Source organism: Hesperophylax consimilis, chromosome 19 (assembly GCF_061612785.1).
Source record: "Hesperophylax consimilis isolate HC1 chromosome 19, BYU_Hcon_1.0, whole genome shotgun sequence".
In the NCBI taxonomy this organism is placed as follows: Eukaryota; Metazoa; Arthropoda; class Insecta; order Trichoptera; family Limnephilidae; genus Hesperophylax; species Hesperophylax consimilis.
Window position 1 is genome coordinate 17,472,149 of NC_142854.1, and position 26,280 is coordinate 17,498,428.

The 26,280-nt window shown below is 32.4% G+C and overlaps 1 protein-coding gene across 1 annotated transcript in view; it reads left to right on the forward strand.

Moving 5' to 3' along the window:
* The window catches only part of Eip74EF (Ecdysone-induced protein E74), a 491,406-nt gene that overhangs the window by 1,668 nt on the left and 463,458 nt on the right, over nt 1–26,280 (forward strand). The gene's annotated exons all lie outside the window — the stretch shown is intronic.

The following is a 26,280-nucleotide window of genomic DNA, read 5'->3' on the forward strand; positions in this document are numbered from 1 at the left end:
TACTTAAATTTAAAAATAGAATTGAATAAAATTCTCAAATACTTTTGTCGGGTCATATCAAGAATTACTGAAGGTATAACTGTGAATAAAGCAGAAAAATAGTTATGCTGCTGTATATCCTCTCTTTCTAATCCTGCAGCGAAACGGCGTGAGGGTTAGTTGGTTAGTTAGTTGATAAAATACTTGATTTTTAAACAGTGTAAATAAATTTTCTTAATTCACTTTCATTAAGCCGCTCACGCTCGTTTTTTTCACTTTTTCACTTTCGATGTTAGCTCAGGCCACGGGGTATCTCACGAAAATAAATTATTACAGTTATGACGACATTATTAAATCAAATCCGGCTTTGTCCGACTTTCAACGTTCATTTTCTACATATTTTTTAACAATTTAAAATTTGATTAAAACTATGTTATTCTGTCTTATTTAATGTAATATAATCGAAAATTACGATAGTCGAAACTTGTCGATAGCACAAGGTATTAACACGAAGTAGAGGTTCAGAGTTCGAGTCTCGGTCGTAAATTAATATTTTTACTGTAAATATCTAGATATATTGGAAATTTCTTAAATACTTTTTTATCAGAAACAACAATGAATTTTAATAGCCATTTCGTTAAAATTAATACAATGATAATTTAATGTATTTTGTTCACGCCATGTTTTGGCATAATTGAAACAAGCTTTTAGTTTATTTTTTAAATTATTTTCTTTTTTGATTAAACCCAAACTAATAACCTAGGAAATATTTTAGGTTATTAGTTTGGGTTAAATAAAAAAAAACTATCCTTTAAATTTATTTTCTTAACATATCACTCCAATTTAATAATGAACATTGAAGATGGCCGCAAAGTGAAATCGACGATTTTTTACATTTTAATTTTAGCGAAATAGCTATTAAAATGCATTATTTTGTTTCTCCGGAGACTGAATAAGATGCTCCTCGTTGTAATTGAACCGATACGAAGTGTTTTTAAAATAATTTGTTTGTATTGAGGATGTACAGTGTATCTGGATATTTACCATTCGAGACAGAAAAATCTTTTCTGCTAAAAAGGTTCTGCATCACTGCAGTAAATTGATGGATTTAGCTATATTTATTTTCCAATCCCGTCTCTCGCCCACAACCATCGATAAAACCACGATAAAACAAAAAAAACTTCTGTTGTATTTGTGTAGTGCATGTAAGTTTGGTAGAGTGAGACAGGGATACAAAAATGAGAGCGGTAATTTGTGTGAACCAGTTCTAATATTGCTACTACTTGTCTGTCGTATAAATAAAACCCTTCATTACTTTCAACACTTTTGTTCAGCTTATAATATTTTCTGTGTATTTAAAATGTGCCATATACCTACATATTATTTTTTAATTTTCCGTAAAAACAAATTTTGTTTTAAAAACTCGATAAAATTATTTTTCCGGTGTATGCATTTAAAATAAACATTACCATTTCTAAATAATAAAATTTTAATATCAAACGTTAAAAATGTTGTCAAAAACGCTACCCACATTTTTACTTAATTTTTTACTCCAATCGTAGAAAAATTGCGAAAACTCGATATTTCGAAAACACATTTAATTAGTTTTGTTTGGGGAATTCGAAAAAAAAACTTTAATTCACTTTTATCTCGTTCATACAATAAAAAATAATTTTTAAAGTTTAACCGATTCATTTTGACTATTTTTAGGATTTTATTAATGGCAATTAGTAAAAATATTTGAGGCGAACTGGAAAGAATTATTATTTCTTTTTCTAACGTCAAAAAAATTACGTATTTCCGTATGATAGAAAAAATGATAAAAATACTTGTAAAATAATTAAGGTCATAAATGACACCCGGTCATATATGACCCTAAAACCCTGGAGGGGTTAAACCTTCCATTGTAAATAATTATGATCTGTCATATATATTATTAATCGCAGCTGGACTTATCATTAATTCACTCTGATATATCGGTATGTAATTTAGAAGCCACCTCAGTCTAGAGCAAAGAGATTAAATTTTTGACGAACCAAATTAAGTCAGCCTGGTTTGTGACGTCATTTGACACAGAAAAAATGCAAATATAAATGTGACCTATTTTATATGAAGTAATGAAATTTCTATTGCTCATACTGTAATACCAAAAACAGCTGCATATTAAATCAAATATTTATAACAGTAATAGGAAAGTACAAACATTAATTTTATTTTCCATTTCCATTGTTTAAGATTCCGCTTTCTGAATTTCTACTGACTACAGGTCCTGCTGTGTGGTTATTATTACGCGTAACAGCTGTTTCGCTCTCTGAAGGCATTATCAAACTGTGGTCAAGCCACTTATGGACGATATATTTATATTATTACCTACGCCATTATTGATTTCCGAGTAAAATATCAAAAATTATTAACGGTTGTGTATTCATAATTAGTAATTAGCCTTGAGTTTCCCTCCATTATTGAATTGTTTCAATCTAATCAAAGGTCGTAAAATAAAACATAAAGCTTGTCGTATTAATGATTGCACAGAAAATATTTTTTATAACTGATTTCTTGTTGTTGTAAATTGAATATTATATCTTCTTCTTTAATTAATTAGTTCTTCTAAAATACGCGACGGATTTTGATAAGGTTTTCACTATCATTTAGAAAATTTCTTCTGTAAGGTTTACATATATAATACATGCTTATTATATTTATAGAAAGTAGAGAAAAGTTGATGTTTTGTAAATCAAGTCGTAAATTTTTTTTTTCGGACGTTTACATTGCTAACGCTGGCTAAACCTTATGAGATAACTTAAGGCGATGCCATACGTAGTATTGCAAAATCATGTGTTTTTGGTTTGAAAATTTGGTCGCCTAGAAATGTTTCAGATGCTTTAATTAAATACTGCGAGTAGAATACATCTTGGACTTTGAAATAATCGTGTATTAGTCTTTTTATAAGCCCAGAAAAAAATAATGTATAAGGCCTATGAAAACTGCTTTAAAGTTCAAAATCTCCTACTTACGAACCCATTTTCGGTTATGATTTTATTGTATAATGTGGCAAATTAATTTCTTTATAAAATGATTAAAAAAAAATATTTATGCCTGAACATCCACAAAATAAAATAAAAAGGCATTTTTGGCCATGTTTTTTTCTTGCATAAATCAAAACAGGCGGATGGTGTTAAGCGGGATTTTAAACCTTATCGCCATCTACGTAAGGGTTGTTATTGATAACGACTCAATTTAAAATATTACACGACGTAGTGCATCGCCTTAAAATAATGTGCTACAGAATTGTATATCTTAAAAAGGCTTACAGAAAAGTCTCCATTGGTATATGTCAGCTACATGTCATCTAGTTATAAATAAAAGGGTAGGTTAGGATAGGTTTGTTATTTTATTATATGATAGGTTGTTTTTTTTAAAGTAAAACATGTCACACGAAGATTTTGTTCCAAAACTGCATTATTATTTGTGTAAAAACCTCAAATTGATGTCACTCGGTGCATTTGTAATTGTGTCAAGTGTAACCCAATTTAAAGCAGGGCGTCTTCGTTTAAAATGCAGCAAATGCAGTTTTGCAACGAACAAACGTAAACAAAGAACAAAACTAATTCGTAGTAAATAACAATAAATATATATTCTTCTATAACTAGATTTTAATATTTGCCTATTTAGTACTTATATTGGTTTTTAATGAGCACACAATAATATTATGTGAACTAGATTACTAATTTTTTAATAAACATGTCCTACTTTGATTTAGCCGCATAGCCCTCACAACAACAGTCCCAACTGCTCCTAACTGTTTCAAGCCAGATAAACTATGGCAACATTAATAATTTGGGTATATGTGAGGCTGAAGTTGTGGGGAGGGGAAGGAGATGGAATATGAAGGTGAGGAAGTAGCTTGATATTCAGATCTGGTAACCAAACACAGCTAAAGCCATTTCAAGTAACGTTTCGATACTGAATGGTGGTCTTTAACCAGGGCGTTAATAATAATATCTTCCACTTTGAAACATTTCGAAAATATACTATACATTATTTTAAATTGATACATTTCAAAATAACAGATTTTCAAAATAGTTAAGTAATTTCCTTTTCTTATTTTATTTAAGAATACTATTTTAATATCCCTTAGGGCCTATGTCATCTTTGGGGATGCTTTATGGACGATATTTTGGAGGGAAAGGTAGAAAAGGAAGATCTGGGGAGGAAAAAGGTATGAGCGGTATGAATCCGTCCCTCCCACTGCGGTGCAAGGCGATAGGTCGAGAACGTCCGGCTGGAGAAGTCAAAAGGTCTGCCTTAACCAGTCCCTCCCGATCCGACCCACCACGCAGTAGGAGGTAGGCAAAAGGCACCCGCCGTCAAGACCTAAATAAATCTTAATCCATGAACCCGGGCACCCCTGCTATGTCAACAAACGTAGAAAACCACTTGGGGTGACCCATGGCAGGGGTGTTGGCAATCCAATAAATGGCTCCTTGGCGCTACACACACCCGTCTCCTTAATTGAGGAAATGCATTCTAATTAAATAGTAATTACTTAGCTTATTGGATTGAACCATAGACATATGAATATTAGTAGACCTGCCCTAAGTGATTAAAAGCGTATTATCCCCACTCCCCATACCGGTTCCATTGGAGCCGGCTGTGCTCGCGTATGGCCTCAAGTGAAATTTGAAAACGTGACGTCATCATTCTTGTGCGAACTATGGTCGAGGCATCATCGGTTCATTTTACGAAATAACACGGCAAAATGTTGACTTGTACTATGAAAACTTGTAAAAACAGATGTGAAAAAGAGAATAAACCCAATTGTCGTATTACATTCCATATATAAGCATTATTTTACTTTATTTTAAGCATATTCACATCGTATAATATAGATCAGTTTTAGAAACATATACTATCACATCGAGAAACGTCTGGACGCGAAACACAAAGCTGGTTGGTTGCTGGGAAGTAAATTATGAACATTTATAAAAGTGTCTTAACTAAATACTTAAACGAAATATTCGACTCTGAAAATAAAACCGAATTTTTTTGCCGAATTTGGACTTCGCAAATTTGTTCATAACGTGGCGAGTAATTTGCGCTCCCATGTAAAAATGTCTATTCATTCAAAAGCAGGTTTTACTTTTAAGAAGTAAATGGTGATATTATAATGCGAGATGCCTATTTAGTGTCAGATTGATTTATTGACGAATCACAGTCAGCCTTACTCCCTTCGTTCTTCAACAGTTGATTTTACCCCTCGCCATTATCTTCTCGTCTATTAATTCCTATGTCTGTGGATTGAACCCTAGACGCCTGGATGGGAACCTGACGCTCTCGTCCACTCCGTTACTAACCGGTATTTTAATCGGGAATGCCACTGTAATCATATTTACCATTTAAAATACTACGAAAATAAATATGAAACCAAAAAGATAACATTTTAAAGTCAACGAACCCAAAAGTATCTATCTACAGTAAATGCATCATTTTGATAGTAAAGTCAACATCACAAAATCTAGATGGTGCGTTGGGTTAACTAACAAAAACGTAAATCTATAAGTGATTAACCGAGTTAGATTATTCGTGGGAGAGTTGGAATGATTATGTGATTCGAATTTCCGCCTTTCGGACAAGAAATCAAAAATCAGTGAGAAAAGACACTTTTTGTAAAATATTAAAACTATTATTCTCGTCTTGAAACCTGGAACTTGCCATCAAAACAGACAAAGGGTACATATTTTAACCCTTTCAATACCAGACTTTTTCCAGCCAACGAAAAAAATGTTTGTCTACATTTTTGAGTTCTGTGATTTTTTTCAATATTTTTACAAAAAAAAATTTTTTTTTTTTCCATACGGTTTTCGAAATATTTCATGTTCCTGAGGAAGAACATTGGGGCTTAGGGGGTGTAAGTCAAAGGACGGGTAATACAAGGAGTATACATAATTTTAAAGTGTTTTTTATTGTTTAAATAGAAAATAAATACACAAAAATCAATTCTATTAATTTATAAAGGCAAGCATATTAAATTGCAATTTAATATTATGCTAAAATAATTTTACCAAAAAAGAAAAAATCAAAATATATATTTTTTTTAAAACAGATCATTATTTAATTAACGTAAGACAAACAAATACAATTTAAATAGAACAAAAAATATTAATGGTGAAATAAAACAAAACAATTTCTTTCTCTTTGGGGACACACACACCCACATTCGTGCTTTTGCCCGTGTAAATTTCAAAATCATAGACGAGCCCACTGGCTCCCGCTCGGGAGAAGACTTTGATGCCCCACTTGTGTGGCTTGTTTTTAATATATTGTTTCAAATTACTTCTCCCTTTGAACGGTATCATGAGCTCGTCTACAGAATTGAATTCCTCAGGTTCAATCTTGGCAATATTTTCAAGGAGGGCATTTACCACCGGCCTTATTTTAAATAATTTGTCGTAACCCTCTTGTCCTCTTGGAATCAACGAGCTATTGTAATTTAAATGAAAACACCAGCGTAACTTAGTGAAACGATTTCTAGGCATGACATCAACGATGAGAGAGAGCCTCGTATCATTGGCCCAGTAAAGGTGGAATGCCGGATACTTAAGGATACCCATCATGATGTGGTGTTGACGCTGGTGCTATTTTCTTGAACTGAATACAAATTTGTCTGCTCAACAATATTTTTTATAATATTTTCATCTATGAAACATAAAAAATATTGTAGAGCAGATATATCCAGTGGTGGTTTTGAGAAAGTAACATCACAGTAGGAGTCCACATGATCGACATCTTTCTTGATCCACCGTAGATCGGTTCTCCGTCCATGGGAAGCTGAGGCTTCACTGGGCTGTCCTTGCGGCACGGTGCAGGACTCTGGCGCGTCTTCCACTGGCTGCTGCCTCTCTTCCAAAGTCTATAATTAAAAATATATACTTTATGGTTTAATTTAAAACCCAAATTTGTTCATACTTAAATCTACTTCAAACGCAATAATCGCTGTAATATAACAATAATAAATAATGACAAAAGTACTTACATGGACTTCCACATCCATTCCAAGAGCTTGGCTCAATGTCTCCACATTGGTTTCCTCTGCAGCATCCTGGAAATATTCAACTGACTAGCCCTCTTCATCTTCATCTTCCAACTCCAACTCCACGTCGGAAATATCTCCTTCCAGCATCACGGTGATCTCCTCATGTGTCAAACCACGATGCTCCATCTATAAAAATAAGTCAAAGTCTACCGGAAAATAATAAAATAAATTAATATATCTTGAAAGAATCAAATAAAAACAAGTAAAACAATATTAAAGGCCAAAGAAAGATTTCTATGAAAAACATCCACGAACGACCATAGTGCCAGCTCAGGAACATGAATGTTATTACCGAAAACCAAATGAAAAACCAATGTTTTTGAATGGAAATCATATTGACATATCAGATTAGACATGTATATACAATATAATAATTATTTTCAACAGAAATATGCGATATCTTACCTTTAAAATAATGTTGAAATCCGAGAAATGTCAAACCGTTAAAAGCTGCAAAACACGCGTTTTTAATTCGAAATAACAGTAATATTATGTGTTTCCAGTACGACATTTGTTCAATTCCTTATAAGCAATATCTTCCTCAAGCGATTTGCAAAATACGGGGCTATTTGGTTCGTAAAATCAAGAGAAATATATTTTTTTCCTTCGTGTTCCTCCAGAAGAACTCTGGTAAGGAAAGGGTTAAACAAAATTACAAAGGATAAATATTAACCGGTCAGCAACGTAAGCAGATATACACGATAAAATAACGATAGCAGTCAAGTACAATAAGCGTGTTTACACGTCAACGCGTGTCTCTCCATAGAAATCGTTCTTACTCCGTTATTATTTTAGTTACATCCCTCAAACAAAAACTAAAAGGTCGATTATAGATCAAGCTACACATCACTACCAAGTTGTCTATGGAAATACAAAACAGGAATCTGCTGACAGTCGCATAATTGACACAACATTTTTACCCGCGCAAAATGTCTGCCGGTAGCGCCGCGCGCTTCACATATTAAATTTTTATAAAATATTTTTATATGAAATGATAAAAAAATGAGGTGATAAAAGTGTTTATTACACATATATACAATACAATAAATATTTTTGTTTACATAATCTGTGATTTTAGTACCATTTTCACCTAAAAACATGACGTGAGTCATTTTTAACCTATTATTAATGTTTGCGTTCTAAATTTTAATATTTAAAAATGCTAATATTTATTTGTAATATAATAATTTGAAAGCTTATTTTGTAACTTTTCTAAAACAGTTTTTACTATTCGGCTACGTTCAGAAATGTTTCATTTATAGAGCTTTAATTGTGAAGCGGTAATAACAAAAAGTTTTCGTAAAATGTCATTTCGTTAAAGACAGTTAAAGTGCTTACATGGCGATTTTCGGAGGGGTTAACCGTCCAAAAACTGTGTACAACAATATGTAATACAATAAGTGCGTTGAACAACAACAAAAACAAGAGACAACAAAGTTTGGGTCAAGTGAAGTCAAGGAAAAACAAAAGATTCGAGAGATTTAGTAAAAATTCTGCTAAATGCGTCTGGAATCTTGCCAAATACAGTGGATGTTATATAATTGATACATTCACACAAAAGGTTGGAAAAATGTTTAATTTGGTTCTTTGTAAAGGAACATGGAAAGTTTTTTTTTAAATAGTTTACTCACCTTAGGACCACCATCCTGAATGGAAAAATTAGACTTCTTTGGTGAATAGTCCGGTACTGCCAGTATCACAATATATCCCAATTAAGAATGCCAGAGTATTCGCACAGTATTATTTGTTATTTTTCTTCATTGTTCTGTTTTGTAACTGTTCTGTTTTATCGTGGAACCGTTTCTATTAAACATTATTGAGTGGTGAGGTCCTTGGCTCGTCTCGGTCCGACACGAGCCAAGGAGAGCCGAGACTGATATTCCGCTGGCTGGTCTAGTAATTCAAGCCTCGGCTAATCTACATAGGACGTGCGAGCACTTCCACAAGGGTCGTTGACGCGCAGGACTGCACTCCAACTCTATACACACAACACAGAATGCACCAGCTCTGTAACAACTGTAAACTGCATCTCAATACCAAACAATCCTCTAAGGCAAATATAGATGTTATATAAAACTGCTTTAAAGCGAAGCTTAATGCTAAATCAATATTTTGATTAATCTTTATAACGAATCGGTGTACATTATGAATGCAAAAAAATATACTTTAGATAAATTGAAGGTTTTCTCATGACATACCCAAATTTGGGATGCCATAATCCCGCTACAACAGGACTACGTGGAGCAGTTTGTACTCCTATGCGATATTCACATAAAAAAGCAAAAAAAGGCGAACCTTGGTAAGCAATTGGCTTCATACACCGAGAAAAATTGGTATTGCTCATTTATTAATATAATCCGGTTAAAAACTGGATTGCAGGCCGTTTCCTAATAAAATTTTAGTAAATTCATAATAATATCGGAACACGTGGTGCACTTGCGTCTGTCTTGATAATAGATTCAAAACAAATGGCTTAATAGCCATTCCTATGCTTAGAACGACCACGGCTCAACACCACTATTCGTATTTAGGTGTGAGATGGTACAATATATTATTGTCCAAAAATAAAATTAGTGTAACCGAAACTGTAAATTATGAACAATTCAAAAAGTTAATTAAGTCCCTAAAATTGGATAATGATATATTGTACCCCTAATTTTCTTACACTTACTCAATCTGTAAAAAATATATATTAATTTGATTGTCTTTAAAAAAAACTACTTTTCTAAATTTTTCTTGATATATTGTACCCTTAATTTCCTCACGCTTACTTAATCTGTAAAAAGATGAATTATTTTAATTATCTTTAAAAAAACAATTTTCTAATTTGTGTACCTATGTTAATAGTATGTTTGTATTTATTTCAAAAGTTTTTGATTATTGTTTAAAAAATCATTAGAACTAAATGTAAAGACTCCTCCCATAAACACGAGCTCCTGGAGCTCAACTTATGGAGAAATAGAATAATAATGAACAAATTATTTATAAGTCTGCATATTGTTATCATTTATAATGTTAAATAATAAAAAAATATATATATATATATATATATTCGAAATGCGAAAATGTTAGGATTTTTATGAATGTTCTGACATCGTATTTTATTTATTGTTTTTGTGTTTAATTTGTAGAACTCCATTTAATTTTTTTTTAAATTTATTAAAATCAAATTTAATAATATAATTATTTTTTTAAAAGAGAAAAAAAATACTTTCAGAACTTAATAATTATATTAATTTGATTTTAATTATTTTTTTTTTTAAATTCTGACATCGTGATAATACATTTGTATTTTACTAAAAGTTTATCAGGAAACCTATCAATTCATTCGTTAAGAATTCCATTACGAACAATTTGAAGAGGTTCTTAATAAATTAACAATATTGACTAATTAATAGTAATTTTTAAGCAATTTTTTTCTGTATCGCTGAGGACATTGAACCAAACAATATTAAATAAATTTATACCGCTCACCTTACATCAAAACAAGATAAAAATGCATCCTCTACACAATCGGATGCAACTGCAAGTGCATTGGCTTCCTAATTCTTTATCAGTATTATACAGTTTCGGGTTACTCTGTACGTTACTGATAATAAACTAATTACTGCAGTTCGGAGTCACTGACTCTCTTCACGTAGACGGTGTCATTTGAGGTCCTGGTGAGATCTTACTCGTATTTTATTCATAAACACAATATCTTATTTTGGTATTGTTAGTCTGGTAGATATACCACCGACACACAGTGGGCTAAATTGCGAAACTAGACGAAACAATTTATTAATGAAAAAAATAAATATATATTTTGATCTCGAAGAAAGTACGTCTTTATCAGCAATATCAGCATCCGAGTATATTCTCCGATTAACTGGATATAATCTTAAATCGAGATTTTTTGATCGAGAAAAATAGAGGTTTAGACCTAGTGAGGTTGGTAATTTAATAGTAAAACATTAAAAAAACATATCGAAAATATTCAAGACTTCTCAATATACTTTTCGCGAGCGTAAACAAAGAACAATTACGGTCTGAATTTTATTCAGTTTTAGAAAACAAACTCTTTCACTCTATTATACTAAAATAAAGTCGCTATCTGCGTCTGTCTGTTTGTGCGCTTAGTTCTTTTAAACTACGCAACGGTTTTCACCATCATTTAGAAAATTTCTTTCGAAAGGTTTTTATATATATAATTGTCGATCATCGCCGGGAACACGTCAGCTATTTTCGACTAAACTTAAATATTTGTATGAAAATAACAAATTTCCGCAACATGTCATTGATTTTACTAATATAAACCAATTTAAAGCTCAATTTGATTTTTATTTGGAGAGAAGAAAGGATTAATTTATTTTAAATTTAAAACAACTCAATTACTGTTAAAATTATTGTGAAATCAGATATTAGCTCATCAGTAGAATGCTGCTTGCTCATTATTTTAATAGCAATGTTTTCAATAAAAAAAACACTTTAATTATTTTATCTAATATAATGTGTACATGACTTCTCGCAATGTAAGCTTGATTGCGACCGAATTAAAATATGGAAGATTGTGGAAAAGGAAACAGTGATGATAATCTGCAAAAAAAAATTATTTCATGGTTGATTGAAAATTCATTTGATACCTCTTAAATTTATCCCTTTGTCCACTGTGCGTCTCGTATATATCAGGTATACAGCGATAAGAGAATGTTGACCCTCAAATAACCGTTAGTTTTTTGTGTTAAATGCCCTTACAGAGATAATATATAATTCACGGCTTCTGTTAGATTGTGAATAGACGCCCGGGGAAGACATGGCACGTTCAAGAGAACTAAATACTTGAGTTGGACCAGTCTAAATAACAGAAGAGTGTTTATTCAATTGACTTAAAAAAAAATCATAAATTAATCACGATGAGAATTCGGCAAATTACTGAATAGTATTACGAATACTGGAATTTTAGTGGGTAAAAGTGCATTTGAAGCTTCCTTATTTTGCTTTTATTTCAGCAGTAGAGTTGAGTGAAGTGAAACCTAACATTTTCCATTTCCGAGTAAATATTCGTGCACTGCAAAAGCAGTCTATTTTTTGCTATTTAAATCTACAAATAGACAAAGTAAGTTTGACTTTCGTTTATGCTGATCGTGCAGAAAGTAAGCCTTATCAGCAATATCAGTATCCAGAGTAGATTCTCTGATTAACTCTGGTTTAGACCTAGTGAGGTTGGTAATTTAATATTAAAACACTAACAATCAAAATATATCGAAAATATACAAGACTTCTCAATATAATTTTCGCGAGCGTTAACAAAGAACAACTACGGTGAGATTTTTATTCAGTTCTAGAAAACAACAATAAGAAAGTTTATCAAAAAATAATTCGAATCATCATTGAATTTTTAAGTCGTTGCTTAGGTTCGGACGTTGACGTCAGAGTTAACAATGTTATAAGTCTGTAGAAATTGTGTATGCGGGGGCTTAAGGCAAAACCGCCTAGATCACAAGGCCGGGACACTGAATCAAATCAGCCTGATAACTTCTATGGGAACCTCCAAAAAATGTATTGTAAAATTAATTAAAACATTTTAAGAAGTTTTAATAATTAAGAATAAATTGAAAAAAACGAACATATATGTAAAATCGCATACAAGTTAGTACGCTGCATTGAATGAGTATCCCGGCCTTGTGATCTAGGAGGTTTTGCTTAAGAGGAAGCTACAAGCCAAAAATGTGTATATTCTTGGTATACCTTATATTGTAGGTAATAGGCATTCAAATCGATTCGAAACGTCCGATTTCAAGCACAAAACTGGTTTTTATTTATTTTCTATATAATTTTATAAGAAAGCAAAAGTTAATCAAGTGAAACTGTCACAGATAATCTTAGCTACAATACTGTATTTTTAAAAAGTTGTTTCCTTTACGCGTTCATAAATTTCTATTGAAAAAAAATTTTTTTTAGTAGTTTACATTTATATTTTTTAATGAGTAATTTATTATTTTATTTGTATTCAACTCAAGCGAAACGATAGGAAAACCTTCAATTTATCTAAAGCATATTTTATGATATTCATAATGTACACCAATTCGTTATAAAGAGTAATCAAAATAGTGATTTGCTATTAAGCTTCACCTTAAGGTAAAAACCTCCTAGATCACTGAATCAAATCAGCCTGATAACTTGTATGGGAACCTCCAAAAAATGTATTGTAAAATTAATTAAAACATTTTAAGAAGTTTTAATAATTAAGAATAAATTGAAAAAAACGAACATATATGTAAAATCGCATACAAGTTAGTACGCTGCATTGAATGAGTATACCGGCCTTGTGATCTAGGAGGTTTTGCTTAAGAGGAAGCTACAAGCCAAAAATGTGTATATTCTTGGTATACCTTATATTGTAGGTAATAGGCATTCAAATCGATTCGAAACGTCCAATTTCAAGCACAAAACTGGTTTTTATTTATTTTCTAAATAATTTTATAAGAAAGCAAAAGTTAATCAAGTGAAACTGTCACAGATAATCTTAGCTACAACACTGTATTTTTAAAAAGTTGTTTCCTTTACGCGTTCATACATTTCTATTGAAAAAAAAAAATTTTTAGTAGTTTACATTTATATTTTTTAATGAGTAATTTATTATTTTATTTGTATTCAACTCAAGCGAAACGATAGGAAAACCTTCAATATATCTAAAGCATTTTTTATGATATTCATAATGTACACCAATTCGTTATAAAGAGTAATCAAAATAGTGATTAGGTATTAAGCTTCGCCTTAAGGTAAAAACCTCCTAGATCACTGAATCAAATCAGCCTAATAACTTGTACGGGAACCTCCAAAAAATGTATTGTAAAATTAATAAAAAAAATAATAATAAGTTTTAATAATGAAGAAAAAATTTAAAAAATAAATAAAACTAGTATATTTGTAAAATCCCATACAAGTTAGGAGGCTGCTTTGAATGTGTGTCCCGGCCTTGTGACAGATTGAGACAGTTTCTCATCTTCCTCATTTCCTCCATGTAGTAGATCTATAAAAATTGATGTATTATATTAAAAAAACCTTTGTGTAAACCGTCTTGGTGCCGTCATTTAAAACCATTTAAACGATCGCACCAACTTGTGACAAGAAAGCATAGTGCAGATGCCGCTATTGCTTTTTCGGAAGTAAAAATATGTAAAAAGTATCATTACAACTCACAGTAGAGTATAAAATACAAGTCAGCGTCATATACTTTCGGTTTTCTCTTTGCGGGTTTGTTCCGACTCGGTCCACGCTTAGAGAAACGTTTCTCCTTCAACTTACCGCTATTATGTTCAATAAAATATATCCAACTCGTGCTTCAGAGGTAAAACACAGCATACAGTATTCACAGAGAGAAGTTGTACGTACGGCATCGATGACAAATCTTGTATTAAAACCAAAAAGACAAGATACTATAACAATAACGTCACGTACAATCTTTCTGACTACTATAACTAACTATCTTTGATTATTATGTTTGGATGAATGAGAAATTTATCTTCTCAAGTTTAGCGGCAGGCCACGTGGATTTTTGGACAAATCTACAGTTAGTTTTTTATACAAAACTACAGTTAATTTTTTTTATACAAATCTCTAGTTTGTTTTATACAAAACTACAGTTTTTTTAATACAAATGTACAGTTTTTTTTATACAAATCTAAAGTTTTTTTTATAAAAAACTACAGTTTTATTTGGACAAATGTATAGTTTTTTATCTGTAAGTCTACAGTTTTTTTTAATATAATTATACAGTTTTTTTTTTAATACAAACCCACAGTTTTATTCTGACATTGATGAAATTATGAATATTTGACCTGTAAATCGGGAAGAAGATCACTGTTTAAATAAGATTTTGAAAAACCACCCCCACTCACGAACCTCTCCTAGACCTGATACAGCAGAATTTTGATACTTCTTGATCAAATTTTACACACTTGACAAAACAAGAGAAAATATATTGTCAACTTTTTCTGATTTCGTAAAACTGGGTTTTTGGATATAACCCGGGCAACGCCGGGGACTTGTATTAAATACACATTCAAGGATGCTGTGTTAGGTTTGGGCAGGTATTATCAGCGCCTTGGCTTCTGGGCTTCTTGTCGCCTTGATAAGTCGGCGCTCGGAGCGGACTGCTCCAATTGCGCCTGCACAGGACCGGACAAGTGATATAAAGTCATGAAAAGCAATGGATTATGCGGTTAGACTAGGTTAAACAGTTTCAATAAGTTTATAGATTAGTTTTTTCATCGCTTTTAATGTGTTTATATCACTTTTCAAAGGTGTGTAGATTTGCCACTGTGTTAAGTTGTTACGGCACCGCATTAATTTAACTGTATACATTAATAAAAAAATTAAAATGAATAAAAGAGAAGTTTATTATTTAACTGTCCGTTCAATAAGTTGACTACCTACCTGTTTCACGTCGTAATTAATGTCCATTTTATAAAATGCAATTCAGTTTCATTTTCGTTTGGCTAGAGAGAGAGAGAGAGTGAGAGAGAAGAGGTGTACGAAAGTAAACGAAGCGAATAATATGTTACGACAGCCATACGATCAAATACATGCGCACTATTGTGATTGTATATTGCACACTAATAATGTAGTGACTTGTTACTTTAATATCATTATAGAGATGTAGAGATGACAGCGCAGGTTTGTTGAGAAAGTTGTAAAAAAATAAGAAAAAAACGTTGATAAATCGCATAGGAAACACTGGAGCAGTATTCAATTATTCATTGATGACATACAAGAACAACGTGCAAGTAAGATTCATTGCTTAACGTAAAATATATATATTTTCCTCGTTAATACAGTAGAAAACGCTTTCAATTTAATTTTCTCGTCTTTTTCTCAATCTCAAGAGATTGATTTCAATGATTGTAAAAAACGTCAAATAACGTTTAACTATGTTAAATAACGGGTAAAATTCGGTTTATGGGAGTCACTCGAATAACCGAAATTGAACTTGATTTAGACTAATTTAGGGCTGGGGAATCCGAATCTGTAAGAATTAGGTGGGGGTCGGCACTATTAACTGAGTTATAGGGTTTTGAAATTTCGTACGCAATACATAGAAACCATGGTTTATTTATCAATTATGACATAAGAAAATCAAATTAGTGACGATTTATTAGTCTCACATTTCAGAAGTGCCAACCAAAAAATAAAAAGTGTTGCCATATAATAATAATATTTTTTTACAAAATAGGTTAGGTTTTTAGTTTGGGTTAGAGTAGGCAGAAGAACATGGGAAAAAGGTATTAGAATTAAATCACAAACCAGTCTATACAAACCTAGCGTAGCCCACAAACTATTTGAAAACTGGGATGTAACTCTAAAGGGGACGCGAGCAGGCGTTATTAAAGGGGCAATTTTTTGTAACAGGAAATAACATGGAAAAAAGGTATTAGAATTAAATCACAAACCAGTCTATACAAACCTAGCGTAGCCCACAAACTATTTGAAAACTGGGATGTAACTCTAAAGGGGACGCGAGCAGGCATTATTAAAGGGGCAATTTTTTGTAACAGGAAATAACATGGAAAAAAGGTATTAGAATCAAATCACAAACCAGTCTATACAAATCTAGCGTAGCCCACAAATTACTTGAAAACTGGAATATAACTCTAAAGGGGACGCGAGTGGGCGTTATTAAAGGGTCATTTTTTTGTTATAGAAAATCACAGTTAGGTTATATATATATAAATTTAATATTTACAAGATTTTAAATAATAAACTACAAATCTGGCAAATGATATTTAATTTTCTGAATTTTCCATGCATTGATATTATTATTATATGGCAACACTTTTTATTTTTTGGTTGGCACTTCAGATTCGGATTCCCCAGCCCTAAATTAGTCTAAATCAAGTAAGTTTTTAGATTCTCACGGCCAAAAGCATTTTTGTTGTTTTTTTTTGGGGTGTTATGCCGTGTTGCGCTAACTCCTTCTTTAGCCGACGTTTCGGACAGCGTTGCAGTGACACATCTTCGGATCTACCGGATCTGCCCTGATGATGGACACTGCAACGCTGTCCGAAACGTCGGCTAAAGAAGGAGTTAGCGCAACACGGCATAACACCCCAAAAACAAACAACAAAAATAGTCTAAATCAAGTTCAATTTCGGTTATTCGAGTGACTCCCATAAACCGAATTTTTTCCTAAATAACATTAATAATGTCTTAGAACATCAATTTTCCTATGTCTGAAATATCAAATAACAACAAAAACGTCAAATGACGTTAAGTAATGTCTAAAAACATCAAATTACTTACGGAAAATAACATCAATAACATCAAATGACGTCTAAAGGCATCAAATAACTCAAAAAATGTCTATAACCGTCAACTTTCCTATGTCTGAAATATCAAATAACATCAAAAACGTCAAATGACGTTAAATAATGTATAAAAACATCAAATTACCTACGGAAAAAAACGTCAAACGACATATAGAAATATCAAATAACGCCAAATACCGTTAAATAATGCCAAAAACGTAAAATTACTTTGGTCAAAATGTCAAATAACATCAAAAACGTCAAATGACGTCTAAAAACAAATTTAATTTTAAAAGATTTCTAACAACGTCAACTTTATTATGTCTGAAATATCAAATGACATCAGATAATGTTAAATAACGTAAATAATGCCGAAAAACGTCAAATTACTTACGCCAAAATAACTTCTAAAAATGTCTAAAACCTTCAATTAACGTCAAACCCTTTACTTTGTGATAAATTTGAGACGACATCCTCTGTAGATCTTTAGCCATTGCTCTGTGAACATTTTATAAGAATCTGCAAGTCGTCGGAGAGAGTGAAGTGATTTGGACAATTTCCTACAGTTGTGTGTATTAACACTGAACACCAGTAGCCACTAGATGGCGCTCTGTTCTGACTGATAATCGCACACTTTCTATTGCAGCCAGCTTCATAAAACTACAGGGTTTTCCAATAAGAGGTGTTATTTTGATATTCAATCGCAAAATATCAATGGTTTCGTTGCTTGTGTGGCACGTAGCGTCTTGTTAAAAGTTAACGTTGTCCAGATCAATACCATCCAATTCCGGCCATAAAAATCATTCATCATCTCTCGATAGCGCAATCCATTCACCGTAACTGTTGCTCCAGCCTCATTTTCGAAAAATTACGGTCCAATGACTCCGCCGGACCATAACCCGCACCAAACAGTCACGCGTTGAATATAGAGAGGCTTTTCAACAATAACTCTTGGGTTTTCCGAGCCCCAGATGCGACAATTTTGCTTGTTGACGAAGCCACCTAGGTGGAAATGGGCCCCATCACTCAAGATGATTTGCATTTGATTCACTCAAGTGAATTTTAATAATTTCAATGCGTTGTTGAAGTGTGTATCGTTCCATTTTTATTAATGGCGTAGTTTTTACTTGTCAAATGTCAAAAAATGACAGCTTCAAAAGTAACATCTACTGAAATAGCAGGCTATTAAAAATAACACCTCTTATTGGAAAACCCTGTACATTATATTTTAAATGGCAAATAAAAAATCGCTACTCGGTAAATAGATACTTATTTAGAAGATATTATTTTTTTATAGTAGAATTTTTATTGTCTTCAATGGAAAAGAAACCCGAAAAAGTCTCTATAAGAACTCGTTATCAACTAAAGTTTTGTTGGCAATGTAACATTGTCATCAAATGGTCGATCAGTGCCATTTTAATTTACATTTAAAAGGTCCCCGTTAAAACCGTTTCGGGTTTTGAACAATTTTTGATCAGCAGAAAAGTACATCCGTCATGTTGTCATGCGAGAAAGCTACAAGCCAAAATTGTGTATATTCTTGGTACACCTTATATTGTAGGTAATAGGCATTCAAATCGCTTCGAAACGTTCGATATCAAGCCCAAAACTGGTTTTTATATATTTTGTAAATAATTTTACAAGAAAGCAAAAAAGTTAATCAAGTGAAACTGTCACAGATAATCTTAGCTATAATACTGTATTTTTAAAAGTTGTTTCCTTTACGCGTTCATACATTTCTATTGAAAAAAATATTTTTTACTAGTGTACATTTATATTTTTCATTGAGTAATAAAACCTTCAATTGAGTGATTTGGCACTAAGCTTCGCCTCAAAGGATAACAAATGATTATATGCATGAATTACTATATGAAATAAAAAAAAATAATTACCAGTAATTGTCGATTGAATAACTTGTACATATTGAATTATTTAGCGGGTTGGGAATAAGCCAACGTAGCTCAGTGGTCCAGAGCATCTAACCGGACATCAGAAGGTGCGGGTCAATTTCCCGTCGGCGGCATTTATTTTTACTGAGATAATTTCAATTTGTATGGATATTTCAGGCGAATAATTAATGCTTATAATAATTTGTTATCCTTTGTGCTGTGCATAAAAAACTTTGTCTCATAAACATTAATTTATCATAAAAAAATTATAGAATTAAAAATAAAAATTAAAGTTGTATATTTACTAAAATATATAATTTATTTATTTATTTTATTTATTTATTTAAACGCCCATAGGGCTTTTACCTATAATAATGTACATCTTTATTTTTTAGTTATACAGATTACATATAAAAAAAAAAAAAAAAAAAAAAAAAATCAGTGTTAGCAAAATACAGGTTACATAAAAAAATATCAGAGTTGACAAAATATGTTACATAAAATATAAGAATTTTAAAAATATAGGTATGGATAGAGTAAGTGAGACGAAAAATATAAAATCTTCCAAAATCCACAAAATCAACCATAATGATAATAAGAAAGTATAACAATAGTTTACAAATTAGGTAAAAATAGTTCGCACATACTCCGTTTAAAGTTGGCCAAGTTCAAATTATTGTCAAATACATTTATATTATTTAAGTATTTGTTACCAAGACTGTGTAAACGTTGTATTGGAGAGTGAAAACTATAGTTGGAATGAGATGTATGTATGTAAAATGTTGATATTTGCCTAGTTGTTCGTGTAGGTATGTGTAGATTTATTAAATGCAGGAGTTCACAACAATCGAATTTAGAGTTCTATTCAATAAAAAGGTTAGGTCGTTTATTTTTCTTCTGTTTTCTAATGTGCGAGCTATTAAAAAAATAACCAAATTAATATTACAGACCTAAAATTAATTACCAAATCAGATTTTCTTTCATTGAATGTAGAAATGAGTAAAAACACACTACTTTTTGAGCTAAATAATGAATTAAAAAATATATTTCAGTTCGACAGTAATATTTAATAGACTAAAGAAAAGAAAATGAATAAATTTTGAGGTTTAAAACATATATTTTTCCAATTTCCGTAACAAATAACTATGGAAAAGTCCTCAAAATACAAACTTTGGAGATAATACCAAAATGCGTACGTTGATACGCGATCAACGAGCAATTCAGCGAGCAAAATTCATGCACCTAAAAAACACAATCATTTTTACACTGTGTCCTAACATTGTATCGAAAGCGACCAGTATAATAATTATAAAAGTAAAAGTTATCAATAAAATTTCGAATCATTCCTATACACATCAATCTGTTTGTACGTATTGAGAATTCTCCCCTTTTGGTGCCGGGTACTTATGACGTCACAAGGCAAGTGTATTCTACGATAATATCTTTTAATAAAACTAGTATTATGGGCGTCCTACTCGGCGAAGTACAGTCTGATCCATGTATTGGTGAAGTGAATAAAAATCGGGGCCACCTAACTGGGTCAGGGTCTCTCCCAAATATCGCGACTGTACGCTTGCTTACATGTGTGCAAGTTTTATAGTGTGTATTGTATTACATACTACATGCTTGCGTGTATTGGTGTGATTTTAATGTGTGAGTGCGGCTTTTATATAAAAATAATACTCTTGTAGCAAGAGAGTAATTTTTTTCATATTTTATTTATAAGGTCTGGGGTTATTAATACAGTTTTTATTGTATTATGTTACGCAAGGCGGTGTCATAAGTTAATACATTGGGGTGGTTAGTTCTGTTGAGGTGTTGTTGACAGAACTTGAACAATTCATCAAATTTCAAAGTTGAATTTCAAGTTCTGTGAAGGTTCTATTCAAGTGCTTTAAACTTTGTTTGTCGCTATAAGTTATGGCGATGCGCCACTTAGTGTAACATTTAGAATCAGACCTCTAACAATAAATCTCCTTATGTAGATGGCGATAAGGTTTAAATTTCCTCATTCATTTGCTCCTTTTCATTTGCGCAAGAAAAACTTCTCATCTATTTGATTCACTTGATCGTGCCATGTCTACCCGAACGTCATCGAATACATCTCCCATCTGCTAACCAGCGCGTTATATCTTCTTCCTACAATTGTTTCGTTTCGTTTTAAATCCAGTAATTAATTCGCTTTAATCGTCCTTGCATTCTTTTCAGATCTCCTCTCGTAATACAAGCATACGTGGTCTAACACACATACGCCACTTAAACGGATATTTCACAAAAAATAGCGCTATATAAATTAGCCAAGTTTGTATTATTACTTTTGTAGAACTTGACGGTAGTTCACGTAATATTAGAATTACATTTCAAAACTAAAATTCAGTCTGTTTAAAATATTTGTAAAATATCTATAATTTTTTTGCATGTGATCATTTAATCTTTATACTAACTGACTTTCTATAAATATAATATGCAAGTATTATATACATAAACCTTCCGGAAGAAATTCTCTAATTGATAGTGAAAACATTTTCAAAATCGGTTGCGTAGTTTAGAAGCACTAAGCGCAAAAACAGACAGACATAAATAGCGACTTTATTTTGTACTATTTAGAGATGTATTCATTTATCTATGTTCTGTTAACACCAAATCAGCGTAATAAAGAAACTTGCTTTACAACAGACTGATCACGTTTATTTTTATAATTATGTTAACAAACTTACTTATTATATTACCATAAATATAAATTTTTCGTGTGCACCTTTTATCGCTGTATTAATTTAGCTATGTTCTGTAAAACACACAATCTGGCGTAATAATAGTTTGCTAAATGCAAAACATGCTTTACAACAACTGTTCATGTTTATTTTTTAAAGGTCAACAAAGTTACTTACTACACATTGATGTGTAACTACTTTCATACTACCTTATTTTGTACTCTTGTTTTGTAAACACTTGTTGAACTCCTTTGTACTATAGAATTTTCTATAATAACTTGTATTATACCTGCTTATATCGTTTGTACTTAGTTCATTATGTTATGTACACACTTATTACTGTACTTCTGAAGAACTTACCAATAACAATGTATACAATTTTGGAGAAAAACATACACTGCTAGATCTTGTGGTTAAAGCCGTTTGCTACTTCTGGTGACTTAGCAGACTGCTTAAGGAAGATATTTTTACTTCTCCAGGGGATTCTCTCGGCGCATCGCCTTGCACCTCAATGGGAGAGATGAACTCAAACGTCCGTCACTCTTGGACACACTGCCTTCCAGATCTTCATCTCTTTCCATACATTAAAAAAACTCCACATGTGTTAAAATTTCGTCAATTGACAAACTTCAATCAGTGTTTAATGCAGCAGCACGGCTCATAACCGGGGTTTCAAAATATTCGCACATTTCAGAACACCTTCTTAACCTTCACTGGCTCAAGTGCCCTGAAAGAATCCAGTACAAACTGTTCTGGAAGGTGTTTAAATCCATCAATGAAATGCCCCCACCCTACATCTCTGAACTATGCGTCCCGGAAAACACTGGTCTGAGGCAGTCAATTCTTAGTTCAGCAACATCATCAGCTGTAGACAGACTAATAGAACCTAAGCGCAAGCCAAATACTAAGTTTGGTGATCGCGCTTTCGGATTATCTGGGCTGAAGGCTTGGAATAAACTCCCTCCGGAACTAACTATCCATGACAAGTCCAACAGAATTCAGGTCTAAACTAAAAACTTACCTTTTTAAGCTGTCGTACCCTTAAATTAAATTCACCATTCCTAAGAGAAAGTCCAGTTATATTCAATTTTCCAATTATGTCATAAATCCTGTATCTAAATTTCGCTAATAAACAATTAGATAATGTTAATTAAGTGTTAATCTCAAGTGACCTACCAGGTAAGTATTGCACTGTATATTATCTCCATAAAAAGTTAGTAATAACATAGATCACTGTAGAAATGTATTATAAGTTTGTACAGCGCCCTTGAGGTGATTTTGTACAAAAACGGCGCTATACAAGTCATCCAATTATTATTATTTATTATTATCAATAGGGTAGGCACTACGATCCACGTGTTGCGTTCTGTTGTACATTTCGTCACCGGTGTTCGCGTCGGGCGAATAGAGCGTTACGCCAGCGGCAGTCGCGCCGTCGGCCTTCGTCCGAAGTTCTCGCGAACTTAACCTAATGATAATGACACAGATTCGCTGCTACATGGTGCACGGTATTGCTCGATCGACTATACCTAGATATACTCACTACCAATACCTCGGCAGATTGTCTGGATGGCAACAGGGCATGCGGAGAAGTGAAACAATTTGATAATCTAGCCTAACAATGTAATTAATTCGACCACTTTATCCATTTCAATTTATTTTTAAACTAGCTTACATATTCCCGGCGTTGCTGGGGGTTATCCTTATGAGATAGACATATACCATGCTGGACTTTTTTGTAGGCCTTTTTAAGATATACAATTCCGTAGTACATTATTTTGATGTATCTCATAAGGTTTAGCCAGCGTTAGCAATGTAGTGTCCGAAAATATATTTTAACGACTTCATCATAAAACATCGACTTTTCTCTACTTCCTATAAATATAATACGCATGTATTATATATGTAAACCTTCCGAAAGAAATTATCTAAATGATAGTAAAAACCCTATCAAAATCCGTTGCGAAGTTTAGAAGAACTAAGCGCACAAACAGACAGACGCTAACATATATACTACTTTAATTTTTGAAGTGAAACTTCTTTAGGCGCGTAATGGATTTTCGGGGACGGAGTAAAACCGAGTCAGGATCGACACGAAAATGCGGGTACCCCCACCACCGCTCACCGTTCACTGTCCCTCTCTCACCATATGCGCTTGTTGAGGTGGGGGAGCCGCTCACGAACGTTCTCTCTCTTCTCTTCTTTCCTCTCTCTCAGACACCAGCGAACTGCGCCACGCCAAGCATCAGCTGCTTGGTTAGTATACTGCGTCGTGAGTGTAATACGAGTGAAATACGTAATTGATTGTGGTTCATACGGTTTGGTACAGAATTTCAGTGTTAAAAATGAGTAGTGACGAGATAGAGGTGATGAACACATCATTGTCATTGTAATTTCTTTGTAATTTTTAATTGTAATATTGTTATTTATGTAATATTGTATACTTGTGAATAAATTGAAAATTTTTGGAACTATACATTAATCGAACGTCATTCATCTATAAGAAAATATTAGAAAAAGCAAATCCATGCTTCGTCGTTGAATTATTTAACCTCTAATTTTCAAACTAACCTAAGAGAGAAAATAGAGATGATGAAATGAAAATAGAGAGAGAGGAATACTAGAAGTTTCACTTCTGTCTTGCGTAGGCTTGACACACCCACTTTTTTATTTTTAATAATGATTGAAACAAACATTATGACACAATAAAACATCACTAATAAATGCGCCTACAAAACTAACAGACAATCATTAATGTATCTTTAATCGCAAAACACAGCCATCAATCAACAGGGGGTTAATATGAATATAAAAGCAGATTTTTACTAGCAGCAAAAACTTGCCGTCTAAATTCTGCTTCGTTAAAGTTAACCCTTCAATTTAATTTGTTCGGTTTTGGGAACAGCTCATATGGTCTCCCTTACTTATATGATATAAACCAGTCTTTCTCAAAGCTGACGATAACGCCCCCTTTGTGGGCGCTGAAGGCTTTCTTGAGGGCGGTAGAAGGCTCAAAGAAAAGGGGGGGGGCGTTAAGGAAATCTAGAGGGGCGACGGCAGACAAATTATATCAATAAAAATCCTACGGATTCTAGTTGAATTACATAATAATAGTTTTGTTTTACTTCCTAATAACAAAACTGGGTATTCGCCAATATGTTATTTAGTTTTCAAATTAAGTAAAACACTAATAATGGAATTATAAATTTTTTATCACCGTAATTGGTTTCTCAAAGTTTTTATGGAAAACTGTATTGGCCTATCCACCCTCAGTTCGTGACGTGTTTGTGGCAATCAAGTTTTTGTTAACAACGCGATTTTTACAACTTATTTGCCGTAGCAACGTTGCTAACTAAATGAGAAATGGGCTGCAAGTTACTGAACGCGGCGACTTACTGTTTTTAAGTGAATTAGAATCTGATATGTATTAACAAACTCGCCGAAAAGCATCATATTCTTCCTTCAAATTAGATAAGTCTTAAATTCAAAGCATTCTTTTAATGCTAGTATAAATAGTTCTAAATATGATTAAGTAAGAGTTTTATTTCTTTTCATTGAAACATTATTTGATCTCAGAAATAGGATATAGGTCACACCCTATCTATCCTATCCATATAATAATGCACGTTTAAAAATTATATTTGCAATAACTGTTTTTAAGATGCCCAACAGATGGTAATGTAAAAAGGTAAGTTAAAAAATATGGGGGCACTAGATTTTCTTAAATCTCAAAGTAGGCGGTGGTCGAAATAAGTTTGAGAATCTATGGTCTAAACATTGTTAGAAAGAGAAAAGACCACGCTTTATCTTCAGATCTATAAGCTAACCGAAGATTAATTATTTTTATTTGAAACGACAAAAATTGAGGTGACAGTAATTTGTATAATACATAATATGTCTAATAATTTTTTTTTGTAATCAGTAATTTTTAAAGCGATGAGAGTGAGTCATTTTTAAATCTTTTTTTTATTAAACTAAAACAAAAATAACTAGTGGTCCCAGAAAGAGGTCGTTCATTTGTCATCGATTGCTTGAAAATGAAAAAAGACGGAAGATACTTGGACAATTACGTCACTCTGGGACTACTTTCTCTTAGTCTATGGTGGTGGTATTATTTTTTAAATATTTTCACCACTAAGGTTGATTTTGTTTCCACCAAAAGTTGGTAGATTGCATTGTTACTAACGCCGACTTTATCTTACGAGTTTCGGCCCTATCGGATGTCGGGAAGTGTATTAATTTCCACTTTCAAGATTCCACTTCATTCATACAATTAAAAAAACAAAAGTCTAATTCAATTAGATTTATTTAACAAAAAGTTC